The 25,477-nt window shown below is 40.8% G+C and overlaps 1 long non-coding RNA gene across 1 annotated transcript in view; it reads right to left on the bottom strand.

The window, feature by feature from the left end:
• LOC128626622 (uncharacterized) overlaps positions 1-25,477 on the bottom strand; it is a 117,350-nt gene that overhangs the window by 6,648 nt on the left and 85,225 nt on the right. The window lies entirely within an intron of this gene.

Genomic DNA, 25,477 nt, shown 5'->3' with positions numbered 1-25,477 from the left:
TACTTTCAGCTCCAATGACTTCAAATACCTTCTAAGTAAAACAAATAAACAGAATAATAGTGGGATTTATTTGGAATTATTCATTACGGAACTACCCAAGCTATGACATTTTCAATCACATCTTAATTCTTTTTATGAGCAGAAAGGGTCCTTATATCTTGATGTATTTATTGCTCTGGGCCTGAAGCAGTTATCTCTTTGCCAATTCTATGGCTCCTAGAGCTGATGAGAAGCCGCGGGGTCTTTTGTGGATCACACATGGTTTGCCCTGGCTTCTGCATATTCAAAGTGAAATAAATACTGAGGCTGACTGTCCTAGATTACGATCTATGAGTTGATTTGTTAAATGAGCCCATTGCTTTAAAAGTTACAAATGACAAGATTTATACCATTACAAGTAATTTATAGCTATTTCCTATTTGATGTGAGAGATCCTCATGAGAAGTCCAAATCTGTCTGCTTGACATACATTTATTTTAACACTTCCCCCTTCTCCAAATCCTAGCATGTATTAACTACTGTTTTTCTAGGTGTCAATTTGCACCTGTGGGGTTTACCTCTTGAGGCTTCATTGAGGTCCTTGGCCTCTACTCCAGATGGCTGCTTGCATTTCAACAGCTAATGTAGGTGATTACTGGCATATTTACTGTAATTTATAAAAATTCACAGGAAATGACATTTTTATTAGTCACTGACTCCACCATCACTAACTGCAATGGATATTATGCATACAAATCCATTTTTAAAAATTGTTCTTCCAAAATCAGGAGCTTTTTCCAGTCTCTAATTTTGTAAAATGATCATGTTTTACTTTTACTTATAATGAATAAGATCACAAAGGAGCTCGGATCTGAGCTGATTTTTTAAGGGCTGGGAATTTTCTTGTTGAGACTGGAATAAGGGTCAGGGGAATGCCTTCCAAGGCTGAGAGAAGAATCCAGAAATATTTAGATCTCAGTTCGAGGGGCAGTGCAGAAGGCTGTTAAGAGCATGAGCTCTGGACCCAGGCTGCAATCCACGGAATCACCTCCTGCCCATAGTGAGGGTTACATACATATTGGCCGTCATTATCACGTAGTGTGTGCCAGTATTTGTGCACCTGTTCCAGTGACAGACTCTGGAATGGTCAGCCAGAGCTGACTTGGTGCAGAAGAGAAAAGAGGGATTCTTTTCTCTTCTTAAAGAATTCACTGAATTCTTCAAGTTAAGTATCATTTTCCCTGTGATACTCGGGGGATACATCAGAAGAAATTGATGCTCCAAGAAGTAAAAAAATTGCCTTGGCTTACACAACTAATAAGTATCATAGTCAATGTTTGAATAAGACTTCAAATTAGTGCTTTCTCTATACCAAAGATAGTACTACAGGATTTATACACATGTATCTGTCACAGTAGAACATAAGGTGGAATTTCACCAAACACAAAAATGCATGAGAAGAAGATTAAGTGCTATGGGAGATGAGAAAATTGGGATTTGCTATGGTTGGAATGACTCTGGAGAAGTGCTCAAATAAACTTCTCTATCTTCTGGAACAACATAAAGTAGGAGTCCCTAACTGTTTTGTGACATCAACCCATTCAACAATCTGGTGAAGCCCATAAACCCCTTCTCAGGATAATGTTTCTAAATGTATAAAATAAAACACATAAAAGGAATGAACTCATTATTTGGAAACTTGATAAACTTAGGGAAAGAACTAAACATGTTTATTCTGACTTTCTACACTAATTTTACCACTGAGTAAGCACATAGTTAATGAGGCATACTTTTTCCTTATAGAAATAATACAGATAATGGATTATAGGGAATAATAATATTAAAAGAAAGTATATCGTAACCCTTGGTTAACTAATGGGTCTGAACACTGAAAATCGATGGCTGCTCACCATTGACAACCAGAATTAATTCCACCCTCTCTACTGCCCTCCAAAATCTGATGGTATTAGCCACATCGATCCCACTCGCAGCTCCCAGAAGGCGCAGAGGAAAGAGGAACATGACAAACTACACCACGGGGTAGTTGCAGTATAGTTTCCTAGACTGTAGGAAACTCTACATGACTTTTTTTTTTCAAAAGATAAATTGCAAGAAGAGAGAGAAAGAGATGAGGGAAGAATCTATAAATTAAGAGATGTATAAGACATAGCAACAATTGAAGGTGTGAATCTTTGAATTTGAATTATTATTTCTTAAAAATTTTTAAGAATTATAAAATTTATAGGTACTTGACAATTTGAACACTGTTGGGATATTCGATGATATTTAAGAAATTGTTGATTTTTTAAAGTGTGAGGACGGTATTATGTTTGTACTTCAAGAAAAAGAACTTACATTTTAGAGATACACACTAAAATTCTTGAAGATGAATTTATATAATGTCTACTACAAGATAATGCAGCATTGAAAAGAATGTGGGGGTACAGTTGGGTGATGTACATGTGAGGTTCTATATATCATTGAGTCTATTTTTATGTGTGTTCCAAGTTCTCCATAATGACAAATTAAAATTAATATTTCAGATTACCAAGGAAACAATGCATTGAAGTGCAATATCAAAATGTTTTAAAATATTTTGTGATATAGTAATAATCCCTCAACAATGCACTAAGTAACAAGGTCTGTGGCAGATCTAAAACCTAATGCAATTTCAACATGGTTCTGAGTATAAGTGATATTTTGAAATATTTTCAACAACTGTACTATGATGTGAAAATACTGATTATTCAATTGGAGACAAAAGTCCGAGTAACGTTAATAATTGTGTGGTTTGTTGATTACATTCATAGCTAAAGAAAATCCTAAATTTTGGCTAAAGGTTAATAAATATAAAGATGAATATTTTATGTCCAAGTTCAACGGACATTCTGAATTCTGTGGATAGAGTCCTCCCATCCCAGGTTTTCTCAGTGGACCCCAGGTTAACAGCCCCTCTTCTGAAGGTATAGGAGAGTTCTGAAGTGAATACAGTGTTTTTATTTTACACTAGAGCTATTCATGTCAATATGGGTATTTGGATTGATTTTAAAATCATGGTTCTCATCTGTTTGAAACACCCATGAATCTGTTTCTGATTCCCTCTTTTCCTTTTGGAGCCCTAGGGGCTCTTGCTTCAGAGACAAGTTGGGTTCCTAGCACTTCTTCTCTCTCTGATATCAGAAAGGATACAACATACCACATTTATTATACTAGGCACCACTTGTAATGATATAGAACCTCATATTCTTAAAACAGAATAAAAAATACCTTAGAGACAAGTTAATGCAACTCCTGCAATTTGCAGATGAGAAGAGTGATGTTCAGACTAAGTAACTCTCTAATACAGAAGTCCCTAAACTTTCTCAGTTCACGGCACCCTTATCATCTCAATAATTTTTTCACAGGATCCTCACCAAAAACAAACAAACTACTAATTTTGTTTATTAACTAGCTAGATTCAACTTTAAAACATTCTTAAGTACTAACAACCCTGTAGCCATTTGAAAAAATAATACATGTAAATTGACAGGGAAAGTGAAATTTTAATTGCATTCTTAAATAATCATAATTTCTTCCTGATGGCATGTGTGTCTGCTATCATAATCAGATTTGGCTACCACCATTTTTCACTTCATATTCTCCACTGATTTGTTGCCTTTTACTTCAGCAAATGCTCCAAACCCAGCTTCACAATGATGTTGTTGTAAGAAATGTGCCACAATTTAGTGGAAAATTGTGAACTGCATCAGGCTGGTAGTTTATGCAGTGACCAGCATATAATAAGTATCACTGTGTCTCCCTTGAAATTTAAAATATTATGTGGCACCTCTGTGTGTGATGATGTCTCAGGTTACCTTGAAACACAGGTAGGGGACAGAGTTTACACAAGCAGGTGCCATGGATCCAGAAGAACCAAAGTCCCTTGTTTCCTATCCAAACCCAGAACTTGATGAAATCATGTGACCCATTACTGGTGTGTTAAATCCTGAAAATTCTCTCAATCCAAGTTATATAACTTATCTGGACTTTGTTCCTCAGATAAATTTATTTGATTAGTGGAAAGCCCACTGTTTAATTTTTTAAACTTCTGACAGTTCTTTCACCAGTGTTTGACAGTTAATTTTAATTTTCACTGCTACTTTGGATCATGATTGAAAACTAGGTCTAGGACTGATACTAGACCTTCTACTGTTAAGAAACTATAAAAGTGGATGAAATATATGACACACCTGTTCTCAACTGTTATACAAAAAGCAATGTAGGGCTGTGATACCTAAGCAAATGGAAACTAATGAGGTGAACCCCATGATCAACAGCTTTCTGCCTGGAAGCATTCTCAAAACCACGATGCAAGGATGGGGTGCCAATGCAGAATAAGGCAGTTCTGCTGAGTTGAGGAGTCAGAGATTGAAGAGTAGGACCAAAGAGAGAGCTACAGGGAAGGATATAAGAAGTGCACAGAGCCTTGGCTTGTGTGGCTCAGTGGACTGAGTGCCAGCCTGTGAACCAAAAGGCCATCTGTTTGATTCCCGGTCAGGTCACATGCCTGGGTTGCTAGCCAGGTCCCCAGTTGGGGGTATTCTAGGGGCAACTAATTGATGTTTCTCTCACACATTGATGTCTTTCTCCCTCTCTCTCTCTCTCCTTTTCCTTCTCTCTAAAAAATAATTAAATAAAATCTTTTTTTAAAAAAAGAAAGAAAAGAAACGCACAGAGAAGGTGTTCCAGATATTTGCATAGGTATCCTCTTGACTGAATAGTTGGCTTTCTATGCTAAAGGCAAGGTTCTGACATAGCAGGCAAAGATCAACTGCCAAGGAGAAGTGGGAATCCCAGAACTTACATGAGGCTGAGAAACGATGGTGTACCAATCAACCACACACTACATGAACATCTCAGAAGGGACATGCCTTAAGAATAGGGCTACTCTAGCCCTGGAGTAAAGATGACTCCAGATGTCTTATGACAAAGCTTAAAAACAACCCTTAAAAGATCAAGTTGATCTAGAAGTAAAATAATGTTTAGACATTCAACAATGTGGCATCTACTGTGCCCAGAGTACAATAAAAGAAAATCACAAAATGTATAAAGATGCAAGCAAATGTGAGTAGGATAAATATCAGTTGAAAGAAATAGGTCAATAACAGAAACAATGAACTTTAATACAACCATTGCAAATAGGTCAAAAGATTTAAATGAAAATATGAGCATATTGTGGGAATGAATAGGGAGCACTGACAGAGAAGTAAAAATAATTGAAAAAGAATACATGAATATTCTAGAACTGAAACATACAACCTAAAAGGAAATATTTCCATTCATCTGTAAAAATTCCCATCACAATTTGTCTTATCCATAAATATAATGCAATATATAAAATATATTCTCTCTATAAATAAAATACATTATAAGACTAGTAATACCCTGTTTTACTCAAGCAGCTTTCCTGCAAGGAGGCCAAATAACTTCATTAGCATACCCAGTCATTCTTAAAATCAATTGAGGACCACTGGATCCTATTTATTTACTCTTGACAACAGTTTAATTGAATTGTCTATGATTATGAAAATGGTCAACATCTGCATTATTGAGTATGGTAGCCACTAGCCACATGCAGCTATTTAAGTTTAATTAAAAACATAAGTTCCTTGGTCATAGTAGTCAAAGTCCAAGTGATCATAGCACAGTTTTCATGACTTAATAGTAAATTATTTATGACCTTAAAGTCAATTTTGTTAAAATCTGTTTTTATCTTGAAAGAATTATTTCAACTTTTAAAGGTTAGAATAACTCAATGACTGTATAAGGAGTAGTTTGTGCCCTAAAAAAATTCAAGTGGAATTTTCTTTTCTCACACACATTTTATTATTCAACATGTTCACAAAAGAGTGAAAGCCTTGTCTAAACACAATGGTCCTCAGTGTTTCACGGGCAAAACTGTTAGCTGGAGAGTTTGATAGAAATGAAGATTTCAAAGACACACCCACCCTCAGGCTAAGGTGTATCTAATCTGGGTATCTATTCCTTGGTGGGATTTAGGAGTATATTTCTAGGAGGTATCCCAAGTAATTCTGGTATATGATTACTCCTTAATAAATGCTAGAAAAACATACTAGTATCCAAACCAAATATTAACACTTCAGTCAGTATAAATACCTATGCATGATGTAGACAAAATTGATTTTTCTTTTGTAACTTCCATTAGTATCCATCAGCTATGCTCTGCTTAAATGTAGACAAACACTATTTTTCCATTTTACTTTATTTTATTGAAAGCAAACTACATCTTTTTTATAAAATATATTTTATTGATTATGCTGTTACAGTTGTCCCATTTTCCCCTTTGCTCTCCTCTGGCTGGTACCCACTCCCTCCAGCAATCCCCTCTTAGTTTATGTCCATGGAAGTACATGTAAGTTCTTCGGCTTCTATGTTCCCTATAATATTTTTAACCTTCCCTGTGTATTTTGTATCTACCAATTTTGCTTCTTATTTCCTGTACCTTTTCCCCCATTTCTCCCTTCCACCTCCCGACTGATAATCCTCCATATGATCTCCAGTTCTGTGATTCTGTTCCTGTTCTAGTTGTTTGCTTTGTTTGTTTCTTTAGATTCAGTTATTGATAGTTGTGAGTTTGTCATCATTTTACTGTTCATGGTTTTGATCTTCTTTTTCTTAGATAAGTCCCTTTAACATTTCATATGATATGGGCTTGATGATGATAAACTCCTTTAGCTTTACCTTGTCTGGGAGCACTTTATTATCCCTTCCATTCTAAATGACAGCTTTTCTGGATAGAGTAATCTTGGATGTAGATTCTTGCTTTTCATGACTTTGAATACTTCTTTTCAGCCCCTTCTTGCCTGTAAGGTCTCTTGAGAAATCAGCTAATAGTCTTATGGGAACTACTTTGTAGGAAACTATCTCCTTTTCTCTTGCTGCTTTTAAGATACTCTCTTTATGTTTAACTTTTGGCATTCTAAGTATGAGGTGTCTTGATCTGAACCTCTTTGGGTCTAATTTGTTTGGGGCTCTCTGAGCTTCCTGGACTTGTATGTCTATTTCCTTTGCCAAATTTGAGAAGTTTTCTATCATTATTTGTTCAAATAAGTTTTAAATTTTTTGCCTCTCCTCTTCTCCTTCTGGTACCCCTATGATTTGGATGTTGGTATAATTAAAGTTGTCTCAGAGGTTCCTAAGCATCTTCCCATTTTTTTGAATTCTTGTTTTTTTATTTTTAAATATACTTTATTGATTATGCTATTACAGTTGCCCCAATTTTCCTCCTTTATTCCCCTCCATCCTGCACCCCTCCTCCCACCCACATTCCTTCCCCCTTAGTTCATGTCCATGGGTTATACATATAAGATTTTTAACTTCTCCATATCCTACACTATTCTTAACACCCCCATCTACTTTGTACCTACTATTTATGCTTCTTACTCCCTATACCATTCCCCCCATTCCCCCGTCCCTCTTTTTGCTGATAACCCTCCATGTGATCTTCATTTCTGTGATTCTGTTCCTATTCTAGTTGTTTGCTTAGTTTTGGAGGGTTTTTGTGGGGTTTTTTTTAGGTTCAGTTGTTGATAGCTGTGAGTTATCATTTTACTATTCATATTTTTTATCATGTTCTTTTTCTTAGGTAAGTCCCTTTAACATTTCATATAATAAGGGCTTGGCGATGATGAACTACTTTAACTTGACCTTATTTGGGAAGCACTTTATCTGCACTTCCATTCTAAATGATAGCTTTGCTGGAGAGAGTAATTTTGGTTGTATCTCCTTGCTTCTCATGACTTTGGATACTTCTTACCAGTCCCTTCATCCCCGCAAAGTTTCTTTTAAGAAATCAGCTGATATGGGAACTCCTTTGTAGGTAACTCTCTACCTTTCTCATACTGCTTTTAATATTCTGTTTTTATCTTTCATCTTGGGTAATGTAATTATGATGTACCTTGGTGTATGCTTCCTTGGGTTCAACTTCTTTGGGAATCTCTGAGTTTTGTGGACTTCCTGGAAGCCTATTTGCTTTGCCAGATTGGGGAAGTTCTCCTTCATTATTTGTTCAAATAAGTTTTCAACTTCTTTCCGTTCCTCTTCTCCTTCTGGCACCCCTATGATTCAGATGCTGGAGTGTTTAAAGTTGTCCCAGAGATTCCTAAGCCTCTCTTCTTTTCTTTTTTTTTGTGCATTATTTTTTCTTCATTCTATTCTGGTTGAATGTTCATTTCTTCCTTCTGGTCCAAATCATTGATTTGAGTACTGGTTTCCTTCTTATCACTGTTGGTTCCCTGTATATTTTTCTTTTTTTCACCTGGCATATCTTTCACTTTTTCCTCTATTTTGCAACCATTTCTGTGAGCATCCTGATTACCAGTGTTTTGAACTCTGTATCTGATAGGTTGGATATCTCTTTATCCTTTGGTTGTATTTTTTCTGAAGCTTTAATATGTCCTTTCATTTGAGCTATTTTTTTGGTCTTGGTATGCCTGTCACATAGTAAGGGGCAGAGCCTAAGGTATTGGCCAGGGCAGGGGCATCCCACATTGCTACATTATGGCATTGTATGTGGGGGAGGGTCTGAGAGGGAACAATGACACTTGCTTGACTCTTGCCCCATTTCTAGTCACTTCTCCCACTTTCCAAAAGCAACTGGCATCATTCTGGCTGCTGCCCTGGTGCTGATTCCATGAGTGGGTGTGTTTGTGTACATTCTAGGACCCGGTGGGCCCTTTAGATGGACTGTTCTGAGAAGCCAGCAGTTTCTTCCAGTGCCCCAATCCCCACTGGTTTTTACAGCCAGAGGTTATGAGGCTTTATTTTCCTGTCACTGGAATCCTGAGCTGTGCGGTCTGGCCAGGGACTGGGATTGTTCACTTCCCAGTTGTCCCTCCCAGTTTTTATCCACTGCATGTGAATGTGAGACTGACCATTCTGCCAGCTGTTGTGTTCTCCTTCTACCTGCCTGGATGAATGTTTCTTCTTTACACCCTTGGTTGTTGGACTTCCATACAGTTCAGTTTTCTTGCAGTTCTGTTTTTTTGTTTTGTTTTGTTTTGTTTTAAGATTGGTTGTTATCCTACTTATGGTTGTGTGAGGAGGCAAAGCATGTCTACCTATGCATTCATCTTGGCTGGAAGACCTTGCAAACTACATCTTTGAAATGATTCAAAATGGCATGTTTTTGTATGTTAGAACCTTGCCTGTACTAGGTGCTATTTGTTTAGGGACCAAATCTAGATGATAAGTGTATTGTGGATGCCATCTCTGAAAATACTTGCTCCACAAACACTAATAAATTAATGATGTAAGAACAAAGATACTTGATCCCAGCTGAGCATTTTTCTCTTTTTTTATTGGCAGAATGCATCTTGAAAGTAAACTCTTATTAGAGTTCTGGATCAGTTGTCCTATTTTTTTCTTATAAATAATTTATAATAAGAATTGTATTCACAGACTCTAAAACATGCATTCTTCTCTGGATATGATTGAAATTCTCTCAGATAATAATATAGGATAAATACATATTGGCTTACAGAGTTCATCTTATGAAAATTAGATTTGGAGGCATTCAAGAAAGAAATTTAAAAAAGCGTTTGATGTCAGAAACTCTGTTTAATCTACTTCCTCAGCACTGAATTAGAAAACTAACTCTTCTTTATTTTTAAAATATATTTTATTGATTATCCTATTATGGTTGTTCCATTCCCCCCCTTCATTCCCCTCCACCCTATACACCCTCTCCCACCCACATTCCCCCCTTTAGTTCATGTCTATGTGTCATAATTTCTTTAGCTTCTACATTTCTCACACTATCCTTGCCCTCCCCCTGTCTATCTTCTACCTACCATCTATGCTACTTATTCTCTGTACCTTTTCCCCTTCTCTCCTTCTCCTACTCCCCTGCTGCTAACCTTCCACATGATCTCCATTTCTGTGGTTCTGTCCCTGTTCTAGTTGTTTGCTTAGTTTTGCTTTTGTTTTTGTTTTGGGTGGTTGTTAATAATTGAGTTTGTTGTCATTTTACTGTTAAATTTTTTATTTTCTTCTTTTTCTTAGATAAGTCCCTTTAACATTTCATATAATAAGGGCTTGGTGATGATGACCTCCTTTAACTTGACCTTATCTGAGAAGCACTTTATCTGCCCTTCCATTCTAAATGAAAGCTTTGCTGGATAGAACAATCTTGATCTTGGATGTAGGTCCTTGTCTTTTATGACTTGGAATACTTCTTCCCAGCCCCCTTTGCCTGTATGGTTTCTTTTGAGAAATCAGCTGACAGTCTGATGGGAAGTCCTTTGTAGGTGACTGTCCCCTTATTTCTTGCTGCTTCTAGAATTCTCTCCTTCATTTTAATCTTGGGTAATGTAATTATGATGTGCCTTGGCGTGTTCTTCCTTGGGTCCAACTTCTTTGGGACTCTCTGAGCTTCCTGGAAGTCTATTGCCTTTGTCAGATTGGGGAAGTTCTCCTTTATTATTCGTTCAAATAAGTTTTCCACTTGTTGCTCTTACTCTTTCCCTTCTGATACCCCTATAATTCGGATGTTGGAATATTTAAAGATGTCCTGGAGATTCCTAAGCCTCCCCTCATTTTTTTGACTTCTTCTTTCTTCATTCTTTTCTATTTGGTTCTTTTTTTCTTCCTTCTGGTCCACTCCCTTGATTTGAGTCCCAGTTTTCTTCCCATCACTATTGGTTCCCTGTGCATTTTGCTTCATTTCACTTAGTGTAGCCTTCATTTTTTCATGTAATTTGTGACCAAAATCAACCAATGAATTCTGTGAGCATCCTGATTACCAGTGCTTTGAACTGTGCATCTGATAGGTTGGCTATGTCTTGGTCACTTAGATATATTGGCTCTGGGGCTTCGATCTGTTCTTCTGTTTGAGCCATTTGGGGGGGGGGTCTGGTCACACCTGTTACATATGAAGGGTGAAGCCTTAGGTGGTCACCAGGGTGGGGCAACCCAGTTGCTGTGTTGTAGTGCTGTATGTGGGAACGCGGTCAGAAAGGGAACAATGGCACTTGTTGCACTCTCTCTTGGATTTTCATTCCTTCTGCCACTTCCCACAAGCAAATTGGGCCCTTCTGGTGCTGGTTCTTGGGTGGATGGGCTTGTACATGTTACAGGACCCCGTGGGTCTCTCCAAGGAACTCTCCTGTGAAGCTGGGAGTCTCTCCCAGCACCTCCACTCCCACAAGTGTTTTCAATCACTGCTTTTAGGCTTTATTTCCCAGCACTGGGGCCCTGGGTTGCACAGTTTGTCTTGCTGCCTGTTTTTGTCTGGTTTATCTGCATGCGAATGTGTGTCTGCAGTCAGCCAGCAGCCTTGCATGCCTCACTGGGTCGGCCCATTGCCACCCTGCACCCAGGCTCTGCCAGCCACTGCCTGCATGCCCAGGACTGCCAACCACCACTTTTTCCTGACGCGACCTCTCTCTGCTGGCTGCCAACATCAATCCTCTTACAGGTCTCGATGAATGGTTGTCAGACTTCTGTACAGTTCAATTTTCTGTCAGATCTGCTTTTTTTTGTTTGTTTCTAAAGTTTTGTTGTCCTCAATTTTGGTTGTGTGAGGAGGCACAGTGTGTCTACGTATGCCTCCATCTTGGCCAAAAGTCAACCTCTCAGTTTCTATAAAAAGGTGGAATCATTATACTTATAATTTGGGTGTATAGTAAAGGTTAAATGAGATTATATATATAAGCTATGATAGTGATCGATCTCTTTATATGTCCTCAAAGAGATGAAGATGAATTACAAAGATGCATTTAATATAGTAAAATAAATCAAATTAAAAATAAATAAGAAAAGTAAAGCCAAGTCTTACATCCAGGAGTGTTCAGTTTTCCTTCTTTTTGCAGTTAGTGCAAGAAGTTCAGGACAAATTTCATTAGTTGTGTGCTCACTGTGTGTTTCCTTAGTGTGGCTGCAGTGAGTCTTCTCCGTTTTCCTGCAGCTCCTGTCCACTCTGCTGTCACACAGATGGTTACATCAAGGTAGACTCCAAGCCAGTCTGAGGGTCCTGACTGGATTTATTCAAAGGCCCTGTTCACAAATTGGTTTAGGGTATAATTGCACATAGACTATCTGAAAGACCACAAAACACTAAACTATTAGTTTTCTAGTAGGGTCTTCTGAATGGGCAGTATTCATTACTAGGCAATAGTCTTTATTAGTGTCATAATTTACAAAGTGAATGTTTTGGCTTGAATGCTGTTCCCCAAGAAGATGTTGAAGTCCTAAGCCCATGATGCAATTTTTTTGAAATAGAATCTTTGAAGATTATCAAGTTAAGATGAAGCCAGTAGAGTAGATCCTAATGCAGTATGACTGGTGTCCATATAAAAAGGGTAAATTTGGACATAAACATACACAGGGAAAACACTACATGAAGATGATGGCAGAGACAGGGTGATGCTTCTATAAGCCAAGGAATGTCTACTGCTTGCAAACACCTGAAACCTGGGGGAGAGGCCTGGAACAGATTCTCCCTCACAGCCTCAGGGGGAACCGGCCCCAACAACACATTCATCTCAGACTTCTGGGATCCAGAACTGTGAGAAAATAAACTCTCTTGTTTTAAGTCACCCAGTCTATGCCATTTTGTTATGTCAACCCCAGGAAACTACTACAACATGGGGCTATTTAATATACACGGGCAGGGTAAAAGTTCTCCTTCAAAGAATTCTGCACAGGCATAAGTAGAGGATGTGATCCTTAATGTTTGTTTCCAATCTTTGACCCAGGTCTTCACTTTGTAACAATACATAATACATAACACCTCTCTGAAGCAGGATGGCTTCCCTGCTAAACTCCTTGGCACATAAGTTTACATGTTAGTATTTTACTAACAGTATCTCTAACTCTTTCTGAGTTGTATGCATTTGTATTTCATTATGTTAGTCTGAGTAAGTTATTAATGTAAAAACTTTTTTCTTATTTAAAACTAAGGCATTTATATTAGTCTTTCAAAATGAGAACACTACCAAAAGTGTATTCTTAGTTTTTTAAAAATGTGAAATTTGGATAACAAGCCAAATTATCCAATTACTAAGGGAAATTATGTTAAACTCTTACAATAATTAAACTTTTACTTTATCATCCAAAATAAATGCATCACCTATATTAACTATTAGCAGAAAAATAAGATTACATTTAAAGTCACAGCTTAAATTTAATAATGCCATTATATTGACATAATATAAACAAGACAGATAACTTTAAGTCAATCTATAAGCTAAAGTTAATATCAATTTTAATCATATACATTTTACCATACTCTTAGTGTCCCAGTAAACTTTTTACAGTGCTCCAGGTCAAAAGAAATATCTAATAGTTCTGTTTCTTAAGCAGCTATGTCTAAACAACTATATATATGGGGCGACTCCCCAAAATCAGGGATTATCTTCTGGAAAGCAGGCCCATATAATACAGGCTTCCCCCTCTAGGTGAGTGTTCTAAAAACCCATCTGTTTTGGTGTACCAGCTGGTGTTGTTATGAGAAGTTGTGTTCAGCTTCAGCAAATTTTTCTGAAGTGTCCTTTAACGGTTTGCACATTTCATGATGGGTGATTTACAAGTGCACCTGCACACACCATGCCGAGTGTTCAGCAGTTTTGACCAAAAGTGGCATCACCCCTGTGTCGCCTACCTATTGACCCGATCTTGCCCTGAGTGACTCTTTTTTATTTCTTTGGGTGAAAAATGTCCTCAAAAGGGAAACATTTTGCCAATGTGGAAGAGGTGAAACAAAAAACAGCAGAAGCACTAGAAGGCATCAAAATTGACAAGTTCAAAAACTGCTTTGAGTGGTGGAAAAAATGCCTCAATAGGTGTATTGCCTCAAGTGGAAAGTACATTGAAGGTGACTGAAGTTTAAACATGTAAGAATAAATACACAATTTTTATAAATAAATTCCAATTTTGGAATATATATATCCTAATAACTGAGCAGTAATTTAGAAAATTATAGAAATTGAATGAAAAAATAATTTCTTCACTCCATTCCTGACCAGCCCACATGCCTAATCGACGGCCTCTGCAGCCTTGCATCAAGATTGGATCCCAAATACCATATGATCTCACCTTTAACAGGAAGCTAAATAACAAAATAAACAAGCAAATAGAATAAAAACAAAGACACTAAAATAGAGAACAAGTGGGCAGCGACCAGAGGGGAGAGGGAAGGGAATTTAAGGGGAAAAACGAGGAGGGATTTTGAAGAACAAGTATGAAAGACACAGGGATGAGGTCTGTGGGGGGGGGATGGGAGGGAGGGGGGGAGATGGGGCGGAGGGGGGGTTGGGATGGGAGAAATTGACAAAAGAAAACTGTACTTGAAAAATAACTCAATAAATTTAAAAAAAAAAGATTGGATCCCAACGCCTCAGTTTGGGAAATGATTTCAACACAGCAACTGCCAAAAAAAAAAAAAAAACAGTTTCACGAAGATACGATGGCATCAGGAGGGACTTAGCTACGAGGGAAGGTTGAGATCTCAAACTACATGTCTTGAAGTATAGCTCACACGGTATCTGAACAAACGTCTACCACTGTGCTTCCCTCAAAACACAATGGGTTTTGAGGGGCCCTGGGATGCCTCAGCTCACAGTTTTGGAAACTACAGGAACAGGGGACAAAATTGAGACAGTTCGTTTGGCGCTGTCCTGTCACCTAAAGTAGGTGTCCATTTGCTGTACTTTTCACACTTTGACACCCATCATTCTAATGATAAGAAATTAATTTCCAGTTTTGTACTTTTAAACATATAAGGAAGTTACACAATCTAATTCATATACAACAAAGAGTATTCCAAATGAGGATAATAAAGTAGGCATCTGAAGACACATCTGGCTGGGACTAGTTGTCAGCCCAGTTCCGCATCAAGGTCACTGCCTTAAGATTTACCTCCCGTAAGTTCCCTCCTAGACTTCTTGATAGTTTTGGGATTACAGTTGGAAGAGGTAAATTCCCTCCCTGCAGCTCCTCATACACCTCCCCCACAGTTCTAATTTTGAGTCTAAGAGAGTGGCTGTCTTTTCCCTGCCTGGCTTCCTCTTTTCTATGAGGCTTGAACCAGATGTCTTTTCCCTTACGGTTTTGAGAGGAAAACCTTTTCTTGAAATAAGTGAAACCTCACCACATGATGCAATATGATACAATATACTACGATATGATACAATATAACACAACACAATACAATGACTGTAGCACTTCACTGGATAAACCAATAAGAATTTCTTGCACCCCACTGATGTGCCAAATTGCGTAATAGGTCTTGGAGAATTCAGAGTGGAAAAACAAGCCCCCCTGGCCTCAACAGTCACTCAGTCTGAGGTTTACGTAATACAAACACGTGAGTCCTTTACTCTTATAGAACCTCTGGTATCCAAGTGCTAAGCTACAGGAGAAATGAGTCCTGTGACCTGCTCCTCAGGACTGGATTTTGCTTTCTGTTATCTCCTTAATAACCAAAAGAACACTACTGCTCCCACTGTTCTGTGCTGTGCCAAGGACTGTACTAAGCCTCCGAGGTGGTTTCTCTTCTTTGAACAGTTAGTTGGTGTTAACCCCGAACAGGGGACCACCGGCTACCTTGCACCTAGGGGTGTGGGCGGGGCTTCCTGGGGTGAAGCAGTCAGCCCTTCTCTGTACCGGTTCCTTGATCTTCAGCTTCTTACTAGTAAGCTAAGGTCCTTGCCTTTGCCCTGCTGTACCGGTTGAATTCATTAAATATTTGTCAGGTGCCTGGAACTGTGTTGGTGTTTCGTAACAAAATTTAAAAAAAAATAAAATTGAGCCAGAGTTTCTGTTCTCCAGGAGGCTTGTGTTCGTTCGCATGTGTCGTCTGCCCAGAGGCAGACATCTACTCCTTTAGAATATAATTTTAGCCAGGGGAAGCTTTCACCTACGTGAAGCTGAGAATGGTCAAGGTTCCCAGCAGGCACTGCGAGAGGAGGCATGAAGGCTAACCCTCTGGTGGTTGTTAAGTTAAAAAAAAAATCCTAAAGTGAAGACTCGACCTTAAAATGTTCTTGTAAATCTTCTATTTTCCTCAAACCTAATTTAATAGAATCAAAACTACTTCAAATTTGGTTAACACTTAAACTGTTCAAATTAGATTGAACTTGTAGCTTATAGGTTGCTTTAAAATGACCTATTTTTAATGCAAATGCATGATTAAATTTGAGCTGTGACTTCAAATACAATTTTAGTTTTCTGCAAATAGTTACTACAGGTTATAAATTCATTTTGGATAATAAAGTATGGTTTAATTACTTTAAGCTTTTTATGTAATTTCCCTTAGTAAGTGCATAATTTAGTTTTTTATCCAACTTTTATAGTATTTTAAAGTTGAGAATATATTTTTAGCAGTATTCTCAGTTTGAAACACTAATATAAATGATTTGTTTGTATATCTTTAAATAAACAAGAAAGGTTTAACATTAACATCTTACTGAGATTAACATAATCAGATTTAGATCCATGCAACCCAGAGAGAATTACAGACACTGAAAAACTACCATGCACACTGACACACCAAGGAACTGCTAAAATGTGTTCATTACCTTTCTGTCTCCTTTGGTTGTAAAGGCCCCTCCCAAAACCACGATTTCTACCAACTTTCTAAAAAGGTGCTTTGCCTCTTGGTTTGGATCATGAGTGAGGCAGCTTCAGGACTCACCTTGAATTTTCTGCCTGCATTTCATTTCATTAACACTACTGTAAACAGCTCTGTCCCAGTACATTTTTTTCTTTGTTTCTGAGTGCAAGATTTTCTTTTCTCTGTGTGAATCATATGGTGACAAATGCCTATAGTTCTGGATGTTGGGGGTAATATACGAGTGAGATGCATGTGATAATAATAGCAGCAATGGGATTTATAATATATTATAATAATCAAAACAAAAATTTAAGAAACTCTGCCTTTCCCACTATTCATGGTACCTGATTATTTGGATTGACATTCTTATCCATTAAAATTATGAATGATTTAGTCGATGGAGACAATGTCATTTTTTCCAGAAAGCTTTCGTTAAAATGCATAGATTATCAAATTTCTTGAATGATGCCTTGTGTCCTGAAACTAACTAAAAGCTACATTAGAATTATATTATCAGTGAGTTTGATTCTTTATGTAGAACATTTTCTTTCATACCCTATTTAAAACTTATCTTCTCACATGCTACTCAAATAGATACTGACTTCTTCCATGGCCACACCTCAATCTAGATTTGTATCTATAAATATAATGAATGTTGTTTCTGTTATGATTATCAGTAAAAGTAACATTCATAATGTGAAATTGTGTGCTTTCTAGATAGAATATTGCTGATACATATTAGCTTATTTTTTAAAAGATTTTATTTATTTATCTTTAGAGGGTGAGGGGAGAGAGGGAGAGAAATATCAAAATATGGTTGCCTCTTGTGCATCCCCTGCTGGGAACTGGCCTGCAACCCAGACATGAGCCCTGACTGGGAATCAAACCATGATCCTTTGGTTTGCAGGCCTGCACTCAATCCATTGAGCTATGCCAGCCAGGCATATTAGCTTATTCTTTTTAAAAATATTTTATTTATTCATTTTTAGAGATATGGGAAGGGAGGGAGAAATAGAGGAAGAGAAACATCTATGTGTGAGAGATACATCAATCAGCCAGCAGCCAGGCATGTGCCCTGACTGGGAATCAAACCGGTGATCTTCCGCTTTGCAGGCTGGCCCTCAATCCACTGAGCCACAGCAAGCAGGGCCAAATTAGTTTATTCTGTTTGATATGGTAGTCCCCTTTATTTGTACAACCTCTTCCGCTTAAAGACATTTAAAGTACTCAGTACATCGAGGGTTTTTTTTTACAAGATACTCCCATTTTACAGATTACAATATTAAGAAACCTGGCAGCTTAGTAATATAGCATTATGATTATAATTATAATCTAGTTGACTAAACCAATTTATTCCATCTCATGTGTACTATTAAATGCCCTTCTACTTTTCCTGTACAATTAAAATAACTCTCAACTAATTGATGTGAATGTTTTGGCCCATATTGCATTCATAAGGTCCGTACAGACTTAGTCTACATAAATACAAATTAGTTTGATAAAATTAGAAACTGATAAGGCACAACATGAGACTTTGTTTAGTCCCTTTAATTGTCCATTCTTTACAGCAAAGATGTATGTGTGGCCTATGTTCCTTGTGTTTCACCTTGACCTCACTTTGGGAAAGGCAAGATGCATTTACAGGTAGCTAGAACAACCCGTCAAAAAATGGAACATGAAACCAGTAAATCACTTAGTCCTTGCTGTTTATTTAAGATTCTAATAAGCCAGGTTAATTTCATTTCTTCTGAAACTAATTTAATTTTTTTTCACAAATCATCTATTGAACAATTAGAGAGCACTTTGTACATACTAAATTGTTCAAATTTAAGTGATCTAGCAGCAATTGGGCTCAGTCTCCTAACATGGATTCTCCAAGGGTCAAGCAGGGCCTGGAGAAAAATCCAGCATCTTTGAGAAAAATCTGCCTAAGAAGGTGCAGATTCTTGAGTCCCACTGGAACCCCAGAGTCAGCATGTCAAGGGCACTGGGTCTGAGAAATGGGTCGGTAACAGCTCTCCTGGTGTTCTATGTACCTTGAAGGTGAGAAACCACTGTCCTGGTGAATCTCTAAGTCTTTGACACCTCAAAGCAAACTAGCACAGTTACTCATTGAAAACAAAGCAGTTATGATATGTACTCTGTTCAAATTTCTATCACCATCTTCACTGATGCATGAAAAATATGGCGTGCACACCTCACGAGACCCACCGCGGTATTAGAGCAGTTCCAGGATGCCTCAGCTTCCAGCCTAGCTTTCTCTTTCTCTCAGAAGCCTTCTCTGACTTCCCCGAATTGAGCATAAATAATCAGTTAGCACCGGGCATGTATTTCTGTCCCACAACTGTCAACCTCAATATCACACCCATGTGACAGTAAGTTTCACCTACTGGGCAATGAGCCCCATCTGATTAACCTTTGCATTCTCAGCATCTGGTAACAGGCCACACACATAACACATGCTCATATAATAACGTAAACATACAATGCACTAATAATAAATGCTTGTTGAACAGATGAATGAATGAATGAATGAATGAATGAATGAATGTGATGATGGTCAGGTAACTCTAAAGAGAAATTGTTATCAGTGTGGAAAAATGGGGATATTGGTTTGTACAATTTCCATTATTTCCTATGTAGGTCAAATTTGGCACTTAATGCCACTATTCTCCTTTTTACCCCTGCTTGAGCTGACATAGTCAAATGACCATTTATCCAGGGCCTACTATTTGCTAGACACAGCATATACCTTAGATCATTAATCCTGACCATATTTTTATAAAGTTGGTTTAGTCTGTTTTGCATATTAAAAAAATGAACTCAGAGATGAAAGGACATTTGACTGAGCACATGGAGTCGATCTGTGACAAGCCATGATTTTACTGCAGTTCTGTTTTACTCCAATGCTTATATTCTTTCCCATGTTGCTGTACTACCATTCAACAAAGATGAAAAATAAATACAATATGGACTAATTCTTCACATTGATTCTTCCTGTTCTTTGAGCACAGGTATATCATTTCTCTGTGAGGTAAAAATGCAAATAAAGCATTTCTTTCAAGAATAAACTTCTCTCTTCAGTTCAATTTCTAACACAAAGAACAAAGCTTCTGCTTCTCCATCTATGTAGATGTTCATATTAAAGTTACTGTTAAAGTTTGGGCTTTTTTCATTACTGAAATCTCTCCCTAATGGCTTAGATTATTTAAAAGCATGAGGTTTCTAAATCCTTTCCTAGGCTGAAACATGCTCACCTGGATTTCCATCTATTCTATTACTTAGAAATAACGAATAGAAATAAGTTGGCATCTGCTTGAATTTCTTCAGGCAGATCTTGACAATGCTACTACACAGCTTACAGATTTTATATACCTGTAAGGTGCTTTGCCCTATACGTGCCGGTACGCGTCATGTGAAATCCTGGGTCAGTCCTTTACGTGTCTGAGACTCTTGTTTTCATCTCTCATAAGTGTGTAGGACAAACACAGAGTGCTATTGCTGCCACTAGATAGCATCTCCAGTGCGCATTTCGGGGGGTGCTCAGAGAGAAAACAATGTCTGGGTGATAACTCTTGTCAGTTTCCCCATTGTCAAGCCCAATCTTACATTCCTCCATACTCTCACAATATTTCCCCACTGGGAACATGCCTGACATTGCAATTTCTCAAAACTGCAGCTCTGCAGTGAATGCCTAATTCCTGAAACTGCAAAATCTAACAAAAGCTGATTTTTTCCACTGATTTGACTGGCTGATTATTTCCAGGCTTTGCATGTGATGACCTGCTGTTCTTCACAAACAACATCTTTAATGTACCCACATAGTTGTTCTGAAGTGGCTGGGGCAATTAAATCCTTGGGAGCTGCCTGCGGGGCATTCAGAATTACTCACAGTGTCCAGAGTTTCTGCCACAGACAAATTTTCCTCATAGGTTACATTTAGCAACTTACTTACGGAGTAGCAATCCGTTACTTGCTTTGGAACCCAGAACCCATTTACTGCCATAGTGGGCCGGTGTTACCCAGGGAGGGCTTTGCAGATGTGTCCATTCACTTGGAGCTACTTGTTTTGTGTTTAAAAACTTTCTTTCTCTCTCTCTCTGTTCCACCCCATGTTGGTTGGTCTTATATATAAAAGCCAATCTAGAGGAACTATGGCAATCTTGTTTTTTATTATTAAAATAGATTATTTTTTCTATCTTTGGATATACCAATTGTTTTGGGTTCTTTATCTGTTTTTCATATTTGTTAAAACTCTTGGTGGCATTATTTCAGCACAAATTCCCAAACTGACTACTAAAAGAAGACACATGTATCCATCCCCCCCCTTCCCTGACCACTCCCCACATCCTTCGCCACAAACTCCAGTTTTTGACTTTCCAGATGAGCCCCTGGTGAACCACGCCATGGTTTAAAAACCAAGTTCGTGCTGCGCTCCTCCACCCCGCCAGGGACCGAAGTCTAGAGACAGCCGTGGTGTGTGTAGTTCACCCCCCGCCCCGCACTGCCCCGCACGGAACAAAGTCCGCAGAGATCCCAGTGCGGAAAGCACTCCTGGAGGGCCTAGTGGAAACGCAAACCGCAGGGCGACCCAGGACCTAGTCCTTTCGTTTTGGCTTCTCAGGGAAATGCCATTGCCTCTGGTAAGACAGCATCACAGCAGAAAGCCCAGTCTCCCCGGGCTCCCTCGGAGGCGCCGCCGGAAGACGGCCCAGGAAATGGGAGACGCAGGCACTGGAGTAAAAGGAATTCTGACGGACACCTCTTCCCGCCCTACGCGGCTCCAAGTCCGCTCCGCGCGCATTCCCGCGGCCCGCGCCCCCGCCCCCGCTCCGGCCTCCGCGGGGCAGGCTTGGGCCGGGGCTCGGGTCCGGGTCTCTCCTCGCCGCCCCCACTCGCTTAGCCCGGGGTGCGGGTCTCCCCATCTCTCCTGCGCCCTCGCTCTTCCCAGCCCGGGGTGCCCTCCCCACCATCCCCGAGCCCCTGGGCCGGCTCTGCAGCCCGGGCCGCCCAGCCTCCCCTCCCCCGCTTTCTCCCACTTGTTGCAGCCCGACCAGGAGACTGGCTTGTTCCGCTGGCTGATTGTGAAAGGGTTTGACTCGCAGCTGACCCCGGGTCAGGACTTTCTCTCTACTAATCCTGCCCTCTTTAAACACAAAAACACTTTGCCCTCTTCCCTCGCATCAGTCATCTTAATCCCCCCGCGGCTGACACCCCGCCTGGCCTCCGCGTCCAGGCTGCACCCAAGCGAGTTGGGGGCGGACGCCTGGGCCGCAGGCTCCAAAAAGGTGCCCGGGGAGGCCCAGGCCCCTCCCGCGCGGAGCTCACGGGGACGCAGCCGAGGGAAGGTTGGTGACGGGCAGCTCCCTGGTACCTGCGGACCCTGACCCGAAACTCAGAGGGAGTGTCCTAGGGCTTCTGCTGGAACCACCCGCGGCCGGGTCTCAGGCCTTGGGGGAGACCGGAGGCGGCGAGTAGGACAAAGGGAAGGCTGGAGCCGCAGGGAAGGGGGAGGAAGACGCCGGAGTCACTGAAGGGAGGAAGGGAGAGAAGTAAATAAAGGAGAAGTGAATGGAAAACGCGACTGGAAGGGGAAGCCAGGAACGTGGAAAGTAAAATAATTGAGCGGGACGAGAAGCGGAGGGCAGGAAATCGCCCCCTGTTCGGGGATTAACTACGAACAGTGCCAGCGAAGGGCGCAGTGGAGAAACCGGGGGGTGGAGCGGGGGCGGGGAAGGAGGATGGCGGCCGCCCCCGCGGGGACGGGACCCAGGACCGGTCCCGGGCGCAGGACGCCGCCCGCCTCCAAGTCTGTGGGTTCCCGGGGGCGGACGAAGCGGGGGCCGGGAGGGCGCGCAGCTGGAGAAGAAGGGCCAGGAGGATGGAGTAAGGGAGAGAGGGAGGAGAAGGAGGGGCGGGAAGGGAGGCAAAGGAAGGAACGTAGCGGGGGCGGGGGGGACTCCGCACCCCTGGTCCGGCTGGGGAGCAGGGGCCGAGGGCCGGGAGTTGAGGGCGAAGGCAAAGGTCCCTGCTCGCCCGCCTCCGGGGCCCGGCTCCCTGCGCCAGCACCCGCCGGCCCTCGTTGGGCCCTCCCGCCCTCTGACCCTCAGGACTTGGGGAGCGGCGGGAACCGGGGCCCACCTTCCCGGGCTCCTCGCCCCAGGGAGCCCGCGTCCCCCTCACCCCCCCTTTCTCCCCCGGCCTTTCAGTCCCGCCAAATAGTCACGCAGAGAAAGCGCTGCGCCAAGGCCAAGTCTGCTTTTCACTTGAAGTTTCCAAGGAATCGAACACATTATTACATTCTGCTAGCGACGTATCTGGAGCCTCTGCCCAGCCCGCCAGGCTGCGGAAGCGGGGTGGGAGCGCTAGGGTCCGCGGGCGACGGCGCGGGTGCCGGAGCCCGAGCCCAGGCCGCCCTGGAGCGCGCCTTTCAGGGCAGCTGCCGGAGGTGGGCTTCTCGAATTAACCAGAATTTTCCAGAGACCGAAACCGGCATTGCCCAGTCTTTGTGGTAAAATGAAATGAGTGAATATGCGTGCTATTCTTCTCCCACATGCATGATTTTAATAGATCTATCAGTCACGCTACCGACACGCATCTGCAGAGCAGGCACGCGGTACCTGCTTCTGGTGTTAAAAATTAATTCATTTCATCTAAGCACTGGTGGGTGTCTTTGGCAGGGGGTAGGGGGTGGAGGGTGGTTCAAACTCTTAACAGCAACAATAACGACAGAGGCCAAAGAGTTTCTTGTTTTTTGTTTTTAAGGTGAGGCTGGTGGTGGGTAAAGACACTGGAGAAAAACCCCTCAAGCAAAATCCTGCTACTCACAGTCGAGAGAAGTGGGCTGCGCGCGCCATTCCCGCAGTTGTGCCCGCAGGAAGTTATGCAAACTTTGCACAAGGCCCCCAAATAGCACCGTGTGCATTCTTCACACGTTTTCAGACAAAATCGAAACAAGCCACAGAAATGCCACCCCGTGGTTTGGGAAGTGACAGAAGCCATCGTATAATAATTAGCATCCTCTAATATTTCATTTCGTGAATATGGTGTGGAGTACCTTGGCAATAACCGAACTCACAGCTTGGTTCTCTAGGGGAATAAATCCACGAGTTTAAATTGGAGAAACATGCTGGAGTGGTAGGATCTCATCCCCCAGAGAGGAGTCCTAGCGAATCTCAACTCCCCCTGCCCATATTGTTTTAAAAGTCATTAAAGAATTTGTTTTTATCTATGTCCATCTAACCAACAAAATAAATTTGCTGAATTTCAGGAATTCTTATTTTACGATCTCCCTGGGTTTTTAATAAAGTAACTTGGGGCACCTGCATTGACTGTTTCAGCTGACTATGTATGAGGCACTTACGGAAAAATGCCAAACTCTAAGTCCACCTTCTGGGAAGTTAACGGGCAGCTCTGCCTGGAGTTCCTGGCATCCTCCTAAACTGTTTCTGTCTAAAACATTTCAAGTGTGGCCCACATTACTAATATGAGTGATAAGATAGACTCAGGTGCCAATACTTGAGAATACATACAAACTTGGGTTTACACGGAATGTGAGTGCATGGCCACACATCCGCCTGCCACTTGAGTTAAGTGCACGGAGAGGTTGAGGTTGGGAGTTTGAAAGACTAGAGATGGCCCATTTAACTCTGCATATTTCAGAGTAAATGTGGTCTGGCCCTTCACATGGCTGGTGAGTTAACAGGGCATCACAGAAACTCTCAAAGCATCTCCCCCAGAGGGGCCTGTGTGTGACATTTACTCCCAGACCCTCTCCTGGCTGTTCTGCTTTAGCAACCCATACACACCCAAACACGGTCAGGAAACAGTTTCACAAAGGACCAGATTGCTAAAGCAGAAGGGGGAGGGGGGGCTTTATCATCTTGTTTGGAAGAAACAGTCGACATGTTTTTTGAAAAAATTTGTAATCACTTCAAGGAAATATGTGGTTTAAGCAAAAATATCAGAATGACTCCAAAAACTTACACATGCCCATTGTTAGGTTCAGATTTTACTTAAAACGATTCTCAGATGCAGGCTCAGTTTGGTTCTCATTGACCCACCACTACAGGCCTATTTTTGGATGGATATTCTATACTCATTCCAGAATGAGAAAAGATGTTGAGATAATGAGGGGGTTGGTGAAATCAACATATTTTGATCTAGGCTAAAGGTTTCTCTTTTCACTTTTATGCTGTGACTAATTTCAAAACGTATTTGCTACAGGATAACTTTTAAATGCAATATTTAATGCTGTCAGATTACTTGAAGACAAAGTTTTACAGAAAACTTTAAATTCCAGAAAAAAAAACTGTAATGTACCAATAAACACCTAGAAAAAATATAATTAAAAAATTTAAAGCATCGAACAACCTCAGATCTCATCAGGAATAATAAACACCGCGTTCTGTGTTCACACAGGTTAGCAACTCGCATCCCAGTTCAAGGCGAGGTTGGGGGAGTTGGCCGTGTGTGTGTGTGTGTGTGTGTGTGTGTGAGAAAATCCGACAAAATTATTTTGCTGCTTCCTGAGGAGAAACAAGCCAGAGGGAGGGGCTGAAGAGGGACCAAGGGGGCTGATTACAGTACATTTTGGTCCAGAGATTGTGTTTCCTTGAGCCAAATCTACATAAATTCCACCGGCAATCTTTTTAGTTGCAGGGGGACGGGGGTCACTGGTGCCCCTGCCGTGGTCTTTTGTCACCCAGCCTTGGCCTGGTCCCACCACTGGGGTCTTCTCTCCGGGCGACTCAGATTGGGGCCAGCTAGAGGGTGCAAAGCCCACGGCGAGGAATCAAAACAGCCCCGCGGTGCCGGCTGGAAATAAAAACACACCAAAGGGCCAGGATATAAAATGGGTTTTTTTTGTAATTATTTCCTATTCTG

This window comes from Artibeus jamaicensis, unplaced genomic scaffold, assembly GCF_021234435.1.
Source record: "Artibeus jamaicensis isolate MK-2021 breed Jamaican fruit bat unplaced genomic scaffold, CSHL_Jam_final scaffold_833, whole genome shotgun sequence".
NCBI lineage: Eukaryota > Metazoa > Chordata > Mammalia > Chiroptera > Phyllostomidae > Artibeus > Artibeus jamaicensis.
The sequence above is the reverse complement of the archived record's forward strand: the minus strand, read 5'-3'. Positions and strand labels throughout refer to the sequence as shown.